The sequence below is a fragment of the Dipteris shenzhenensis genome, chromosome 2 (genome assembly GCF_047967505.1).
Source record: "Dipteris shenzhenensis isolate YYH24624 ecotype China chromosome 2, Dip_SZ_1.0, whole genome shotgun sequence".
NCBI lineage: Eukaryota > Viridiplantae > Streptophyta > Polypodiopsida > Gleicheniales > Dipteridaceae > Dipteris > Dipteris shenzhenensis.
The window spans coordinates 7,015,945-7,025,770 of record NC_141597.1 but is presented as its reverse complement, the minus strand read 5'-3'; positions in this window follow the sequence as shown (position 1 = coordinate 7,025,770).

Sequence of the window (9,826 nt, the reverse complement as noted above, 5' to 3'; positions counted from 1 at the left end):
GCTTTTCCTACATGCAACCTCGGCCGAAATGCAAGCAACGAGCTCCTCAGCCAAGCTCTATAGATAAGCTCCTCTGCAACGGCAACGAACTGCATCCTCAACCTTCCTACGGATGACCTACGCAACCAACGATTAGCTGGCGCAGATAAGCTCTCCACCGGCAGCAACAGTGATGCCACAGCCTCTTCACGGCACCCCAGTAGAGCCGGGCTTCTACAGGCTCACAACCAACAATGCTGCAGCATACACGACCTCTCACAGCCCACGACTCCGTAGCTCTTCCATTTGCTAGTTGCCAGTCAAGAGTACCTTCTTGAGCAGCTCCACGGACAGCACGCACACTCAACACAGCAACAATGAGCAGCCTACATTGTAGAACAGACAACCAACGACTTCAACTACGGCCAATGCGCAACGAACCATCCAAAGCCTACAGACCAGCGACCTCTCCAACGGCGAAACATCCTTGAAGGCAAGAAAGCTCATCAGCCTCTGCACGGTATCAAACCTTCCTCTTCAACAACGCGACAACTCTCCAGCCTCCCGCAGCGCCATCGTCGTCACAGCGCAGAGAAGCTTCAAGCTTCCTCTTTCTTCTCCAAGGTCTCCCTACAAAAAGACACGTGGCAGTAGATGGAGAAGACACGTGGCAAGATAAGATGTAGCTATGGTTAAATGTAACTTAGTTTGGTTTGGTTAAGTAAACCCAAGTCTGGTCCACTCAACCCACACTAAACCATGGTTAGATTTAGGTTATAGGGTTAGTTAAAGTGCCACATCAGCAAGTGCCACCTAAGCACTCAGCACCCTTGCTAAGCACAGGCTTGCAAGCTGCATGTGAATAGCCTCTGCCACATCATCAAGACCCCCTCTTCTTCACAAAAGCTTCAACAAGCCATAACTTCCAATCCAGGAAGAATTTGCATTACGCTCCAAAAAGGAAAAGTGATCGTCTTTTTGAGCTCTACGCGCCTGTCAGATCAGAATCATTGTATGCAATTAGACACTGCCAATATTGAAAGAATTCAATTGGTAAGACCTTTGCAACAAATGGAAAAGCAAAGCATGAATGCACACATTATTGTCATAAGCATGCCAAAAGCACAAGTGCATGAGATGACCATAGCAGGAAGCATGGCATCCACACAAAAAGCATTAAGGCACATGGAAGAAGAAAGCATCATGCAGGTAGCTACACCAAACAAAGAAGCAAAAGAGTCGTCATCAAGCCATGAGCCAAAAGATGACATAAATGGAATGTATTGAGAAGCAAAAACCTTGCCAACCTTGCCTATATTTTTGTAATCAAGCCTGACCACCTGAGAGTAGCTATGAAAGCACCCAGGGGAGGTATTGACATGTAGAAGCCACACTTGACCACCTTAAGTAGCATGCATGCACTAAGGGGAGGTGATGGATTTGTAACTCACATCTGACCACCTTGCAGCAGCCAAAGGATTATGGCACCAAGGGGAGGTGTTGAGAGTTGTGGTGCCATGAGCACTTGTAGAGCAAAGGTATGAGCAAAGGGTAAGCTGCCACATGGCATGGAGGAGATATCCCACATGTGAGCAAGCAAAATGGATGTAAGTACCCTCACCTATAAAAGGGAGGTTCATTTGAAGGAATATCAATCAAGCACTTTGCACTATCTCAAGATTCTCTTTATGAGTCCAAGCTAATCTATCTTGGAACCTAATTGACTTGAGATACATGTCATGAGCACTCTCTTCATCATGTTTCCACATAGGTTCCATCCACCTTAGAGCGCTCCATAGATCCTGAGGCACGCATGTTTTGTCACAGCATTTGATAGGTCATATTCTATTCCTTACGGCTCTTCTTTTGTCATCAATCGTGACATGTAATATGCAATGTAGTGTTGATCTCCTTTTCTTACCACTATATTAAAGTCAAGTTCTTGGAGTAGTAGAAGACAACTAGTGATTCGACCGAGTGTAAACCTCTATGACTTATTTTTGGCTTAGTTGAAAACTATGGAGTTTGCCCCACCACCTATTTATGTCCAAAATATCCTTGATCACTCTGAATGATGTGATCACCTGGTACCAAGTTGTGGTCAGGTGGGGGCTCCTGCAGCATGGAGTCCTCTTGTTCGTGGGGATTCTTATTGACCTCCTCATTATCCTCCTCATTGGGACCTTTGATGTTCAAGAAGAGCCTCATTGGGCTTTCGGATTTGATACCATGTAGCCATGCCAAGTATTTTGGACCCTTCGAGCTAATGGGATCCTATTGCATCGTGTCATGAGTGTGTGGTGGTGTTTTGTAGTGAGGTGGTGTGATGTGACATGGAAGGCTGTGAAGGACCGGAGGCTGCAGTGGTGGATAGGGTTGGGATGGGTGAGGAGTGTAGTGCCTTGGTTAATGGAATCGGGAGCGGGGCGTGTTGAATTGAAAATGCCCCACGTCATGTCGGCATTCAATTGTGCAACACTCATCTTCCAAAAAGTTAAACTTAAACGTGAAACAAGTCCAAGCCATGTTCCTCTCTATCAAAGCCACAAGACTCTACATTGCTCTTGGTCATGCTACTCCACATAATGACCTCAAAGTGGGTCCACAAAGCTACCAAAAACCTCAAGATGGGCCACAAGGATATTGTGTGGATTCCCACCTCATGAATGTCACCCCCTTGGGCTGCTAAGGGAGTATTCTTCCACCACCTCTTTAGCAATCCTGTAAGTTGACCAAAGTGTGTTTTTGGAGATGGCATGAGCCCCATAGTCAACGGAGCTACCATGCCTTAAGTGCATTGCATACAAAAGGGTGCCTCAAATGGACCATTATTAGTAGAGCACTAGGACTTGGATGTGGACTCCTTTTGCAATGGATGGAATTCATCACTTTTTTTTTCTTGTCTTCCATTTTAAAGAGCGTTAGATCTCGCCGCACTGGGATTTTAGATATGGACAACCTTCTAGAGCTAAGACTTTGAAAAATCAAAATGTCCTTGCCTACCAAATTTTAGCTTGTACAAGTTGTTGGAGTTGGACATCTCACTCCACAGGACCTCCGTCTATATCTCAGAGTGTCCACCTAGGAATATCCACCTTAAATGTTACCTTGGTTCTCATGAAGAATTCCATCTCCCATTGGTGGAGTTTGGCTATTAAGGAACTAGTCTACAATACCGAAAGGCATAGAGGAGATTGCTCCCAACTCATGAGAGGCCCCAGTCCGACATCCTTTGGTGGGCATATGAAAACCAAGGTGAAAATGGGTTGTGGCTCATGAGAGGCTCTAGTTGTCTGCTTTTGTCTTTCAAATTAGGAGCAAAGTTGAGGCTTTTCAATCTTTGGACATACATGGCTACGTCTAGCTCTAACTTGTGTGGGGAGAGCTTTGGCTTGACATGTTGTTGCACGAAGGGGCCAGGACCCCGATCTGAATCCCCATCGTTGTAGCACACACACTATTGTGGGAAAATCTAAGGAGAAAGCAACACTTTGTTTGGGAGGCCAAGAGCAAAGTAGAATCAAAGATATAGGAGCATGAGCTAGCTAAGGGGGAATTATGCAATGATATCCATATATTGATGTTCTACAATGAAATCCATATATTCGATTGAGCCAATGCCTTCTTGTAGAGTCTCCATGGGTACATAGTATATAAGGATTTGAAATCCCATGACTTTTTATTCCAAAAAGCATTGACCGAACACTAAAGTCAAAACTCAACTATCTTGCTCACATAGCTTTAAGAGCTTTAAGGATGTTAGATCAACTTATATGCTTCACTGTTTTCACACTTTGTATGTTCCACCTTGTATCCCATTATTTGTGCAATCCTAATTATGCCATCCAACCTATCTTTTTCTATTTCTCTAACTTAAAGGATGTTAGACCAACTTATATGCTTCACTATTTTAACACTTTGTATGTCCCACCTTGTATCTCATTATTTGTGCAATCCTAATTATGCCATCCAACCTATCTTTTTCTATTTCTCTAACTTTGAACAAAACATCTTTGCTATTTTCCCACTCAATCACAAATTTCACATCAATCTTTCAAGATATATTTTTGGTTTGTGAGGATGTGAAGTTCTTAGTGGGGTTACAATCCTTTAAAAAATTCTAGAACGAGCATCCTGTCCCACACCTCTCAAGCATTCATAAGCCATACAGTTATCTTCTTAATTCTAAATGTTGGAACATGTACACAATTCTTGTTTGTGTCATGCGAATTAACATACTTTAACACAATATAAAAGATGTGATGCATAGATGTGTCATGTGAATTAACATAATTTAACACACTATAAAAGATATGATGCATGAATAATAAGAACCACTAGTTTTATGTCATAAACTGAATATTACATAATGAGACTAACCTTTATATTGCCTAAACACTAAAACAACAAATTTGTCACATGATTTTCTAGGAGTAAATGAGGAAAATTATAGTTGGAGGTCGGTAATGTTGCTATGAGCTATAATTCCTTATATTATTGAGCAAAACTAATTATATTTATTAGCTTCTATTGTAGTTTTTTGTTGGAAATGTATACAATTTAAATTCTAACTATTCTTAGTCATTCTTAATGTTCTCAACTTTTAATTCCTTATGTCCATCCTCCTAGTTAACACTCATGAGTCATAATTTTTGCACCATATGAATTTTATCATTCTTGAAATATATATGTTTTTAATTACTAAACAAGGTGTTTGAGTTTGGAGAGTTTCACAATTTTGCATGTAGAATAGTTACTCAATTGTTAGAGGGTAGCATATTTGTTTTTACATCTTGGATTAAACAATGAAGAGTTTAGGAATATCAAATTAAAGTATTACCAAAATATTTTTGTTCATTGCTAGATATGATCTCCAATGCACTCCATAAAATATAGATAAAACTAAATGCTTCTTTTTGTATAAATAAAAGAGCCGGATATATTTATCAAAGGGTGGTTAGCCCAAAACAAAGACCTTTACAAAAAGTGGCTCAAAGTGGGTTAAAATCCCTAAGCCAATGCTGCATGCAGTCTACCTCCATCCAATTTCAAAAACTCTCTCACCTCTCTCAAACTCTTACTTATTAGTGTATCTTTATTGTAAGTTACCCAATTGAAGTTTTGTAGGTTCGACCTTACTAGAGCGATGACCACATCAACTCCCTCCACTCAACCACCACGTGGCTATGGAACACAATCTTATTATAGCATTCCCATATTTCTAGCATAACTCTCGCCCACAATTAGGGCCAGGATGCTACTAATATAGATGGCATTCGAATGTATCCCTTACTATTGCTACCTCTGACATCAATCTTGCCTTCTTGACTGTTCCCTCCATCTTTCTCCACACCTCCCTGGTAATCAAGCAAGACCACATTAAGTGACGCACACTTTCAAATGCAGCACCACACAGGGGGCACACTGGACTCACCTCCATGAATCTCACCAGCTTGCCCCTTACTGCTGGTAGCCATTGGTGAAAAGTTTTCCAAAGGAGGAAGCTCACTCTTCCTGATTCACACTACTTCTACATTACATCATTGCGTACTTAATGGTAGGAAGACCGCCTCCTGAAATGAAAGCAGTTGATGCTAGGAAACTAATTCTAAAAGCTGCACCCTATCAACTCATTGCAGGACAACTATACAAGATGGGCAAGGACTAGGTGTTAAGGAGATGTGTGATGCCACATGAGATCACGCCAATTCTCAATGAAGCACATGAAGGCATTGCAAGTGGACATTTCCAAGGGGAAGCAACAGTAAGAAAAGTCCTTCTCGCAGGATACTAGTGGCCAACACTTTGGTCAGATGCTTATGGATATGTCAAAAGCTGTGATGTATGCCAATGAACTACTAAACCACAACACAAATTCCTCAATCCCCTAACAAACAGTCGTTGCACAAAAACCGTTTGAAAAATGGGGGATTGATATTGTGGGTCCCATCAGGAGCAAAGGGAACACAGGCACGCTACATCATTGTGGCCACCACTAATTACTTTACTAAATGGGCTGAAGCTAAAGCTGTTATAAAGGAAGATGCCAGAAGCACAGCAACGTTCTTGTACGAGAATGTAATCACTTGATTTGGGTGTCCCATTGAAATTGTGTCAAATAAAGGTGCACATTTTGTCAATGAGGTCATCCAACAAGAACTCTTGTCTGGCTTTATGGTGATCCATAGAAAGAGCACACCTTACTATTAGAAACGACCCAACTGAGGGTACACACAGCGAAAGACTGATAGTAATGCCCAGGATCTCACACAGTGTGGTGTGGGGTGTGGAATCACAAACTTCTTCAACTCATGTGCATAGAATAGATGTGCAAACTCATTAATAGACAATGAACCAACCAGATAGAGAAACCACCAAAATAATATATTTTCATCGAAAGCTTTGGACATAATACAAAAGAGATAGATCTAAAGTCCCACCAATGGTGTGGTCCTCTGATCTTACCACAAGGTACTTCTCCTATCTGCTGGCTATCTCTAGACTCGAGCCCCTGAGTGCTTTTTGTCGAGCCTCTGTACTTTCTGTCCAGACTTGATCTCTACACCTTGCTACCTTGGATGTCAGCCTAGGTGTGCAGCCCTAACTCAGCTTGTCTGCAGCTCTTCAGCCTCCTATACACCTCCTGGATGTAGGACCTATATGTACTGATCTGCTGCTCCAGTCTTCTGAGGCTCTGCTGCTCCAGATGATGATCTCACCAACCTTCTGCCCTAGAAGACAGTCTAGGTTCAGCCTCTCCCTGGAGCTAAGTCTGCAACAACACCTCTCTCCTTCAGTTCTCCGTATAGAGGCCCAAGGATGGTGGATATGCTGCTCCTTTCTGCTCCTCCCAAAGTTGCTACTGTTCTGCCTCTGTTCAGCCCTTGTTCGGACCCTGGCGCACCCTGCACACCTTTCGTACATTGCCCTGCAATAGCCCATATTGATCCGTACAGTGGTAGTCCCCTTTCTTTGGGCATACGTTGCCCCAGGTCTCCCTCCCCCATGCTCTCCTCATTTGGCGCCTTACAGATGGGGAGGTGACCTTTCCAACACCCCCTCTCACCGACACATCTCGGCCCAATGCCAACACATCAATGACGATGCTCCAGTAACTCCCTGGTCGTAGTCCTCTGGAACACTTCGATGTCAAAATATTTTCATGGCTTTTTGCCTAGTGGCTCCTGCTCCACCAAGTCTGGTTCCGCTTTCGCACACCATCCTGGTACACAGGTCCCCATCTTTGGTAGCACCTCCTGGCACCACCTCCTTCAGTCACATTCCCACCTTTGAACTTGAGCAATCTAGCCATCATGATCTTCCAATTGTCCCCCTCATAATGAGTGAACAACCTGGAGTCTTCTAGGCACCATGCTTTGAGGTTCTGTTTCAACCCGTCCTTCCTTTGGCAAGGTTCACAACAAAAAAGAACATCTCTAGATAACCTAGACCACAAACTTTAAATGCACATGGCTGAACCTGAGTCACCCCCCTTCTCGCAAGGGCAGTGTTCTCCAGTTGTGGAAGTCGATTCCCAAGAGCTTTTGAATTAGGGTTGTCCTTCAGCAAGGTCCTTGCCTTCAGGCTCCCACACCTGTGAGCCTCCTACTTGGGCTCTGATACCATGTCAGATCCAGGGCTACATGCCCCCGCCATCTTTCCTACACAAGGTCTTCTTTGTGCTACCCATGTAGCAGCCTAATCATGCCTTGGTCTTACCTCCCCCATGCTCTCCTCATTTGGGGGCTTATAGATGGGGAGGTGACCATTCCAACACCCCCTCTCATCGACACATCCAAGCCCAATGCCAAAACGTTGATGAAGATGCTCCAATAACTCCTTGGTCATAGTCCTCTGAAACTTTTTGTCCAGACTTGATCTCTACACCTTGTTGCCCTGGATGTCAGTCTAGGTGTGTAGCCCTAACTCAGCTTGTCTGTAACTCTTCAGCCTCCTATACACCTCCTGGTGGATGTAGGCCCTATAGGTACTGATCTGCTGCTCTAGTCTTCTGAGGCTTTGTTGCTCTAGATAATGATCTTAGCAACCTTCTGCCTTAGAAGACAGTCTAGGTTTAGCCTCTCCCTGGAGCTAAGTTTGCAGCAACACCTCTCTCCTTCACTTCCTGTGTAGAGGCCCAAGGATGGTGGATATGTTGCTCCTTTCTGCTCCTCCCAAAGCTGCTACTATTCTGCCTCTGTTCAGCCCTTGTCTGGACCCTGGCGCACCCTACACACCTTCTGTACACTTCCCTACAGTAGCCCGTACTAATCTGTACAGTGGCTGTCCCCTTTCTTTGGGCATACCTTGCCCTAGGTCTCCTGGTATCAGTAGACTGGAGCAGCAGATCAGTACCTATAGGGCCTACATCTAGGAGGTGCATAGGAGGCTGAAGAGCTGCAGACAAGTTGAGTTAGGGCTGCACACCTAGGCTGACATCCAGTGCAGCAAGGTGTAGAGATCAAGTCTGGATAGAAAGTCTACAGAGGCTCGACAAGGAGCACGCGGGCTCGAGTCTAGAGATAGCCAGCAGATAGGAGAAGTACCTTGTGGTAAGATCAGAGGACCACACCATTGGTGGGACTTTGGATCTATCTCTTTTGTATTGTGTCCATAGCTTTGGATGGAAATATATTATTTTTGTGGTTTCTCTATCTGGTTGGTTCATTGTCTATTGATGACTCAACACATCTATTCTATGCACATAAGTTGAAGAGTAGAAGACTGATAGTAATGCCCAGGAGCTCACACAGTGTGGTGTGGGGTGTGGATACCATGTTAGAAATGACCCAATAGAGGGTACACACAGTGGAAGACTGATAGTAATGCCCAGGAGCTCACACAGTGTGGTGTAGGGTGTGGATACAATGTTAGAAATGACCCAATAGAGGGTACACATAGCGGAAGACTGATAGTAATGCCCAGGAGCTCACACAGTGTGGTGTGGGGTGTGGAATCACAAACTTCTTCAACTTATGTGCATAGAATAGATGTACAGACTCATCAATAGACAATGAACCAACTAGATAGAGAAACCACCAAAATAATATATTTTCGTCCAAAGCTATGGACACAGTACAAAAGAGATAGATCCACAGTCCCACCAATGGTGTGGTCCTCTGATCTTACCACAAGGTACTTCTCCTATCTGCTGGCTATCTCTAGACTCGAGCCCGCCGTGTGCTCCTTGTCGAGCCTCTGTAGACTTTCTATCTAGACTTGATCTCTACACCTTGCTGCCCTGGATGTCAGCCTAGGTGTGCAGCCCTAACTCAACTTGTATGCAGCTCTTCAGCCTCCTATACACCTCTTGGATGTAGGCCCTATAAGTACTGATCGGCTGCTTCAGCCTACTGAGCCTCTATTGCTCTAGATGATGATCTCAGCAACCTTCTACCCTAGAAGACTGTCTAGGTTCAGCCTCTCCCTAGAGCTAAGTCTGCAGCAACACCTCTCTCCTTCACTTCCCGTGTAAAGGCCCAAGGATGGTGGATATGCTGCTCCTTTCTACTCCTCCCAAAGCTGCTACTGTTCTGCCTCTGTTCAGCCCTTGTCCAAACCCTGGCGCACCCTACACACCTTCCGTACACTGCCTTGTAGCAGCCCATACTGATCTGTATAGTGGCTGTCCCCTTTCTCTGGGCATACCTTGCCCTAGGTCTCCCTCCCCTGTGCTCTCCTCATTTGGGGGCTTACAGATGGGGAGGTGACCTTTCCAACACTTACTACCCCCAAGGGAATGGACAAGCCAACGAATCCACCAACAAAAATCTATGTATTGTCCTCACCAAGGTAGTAGAACCAAAGCGTTCTAATTGGGCATAGAAGCTAAATGTAGCCTTATGGG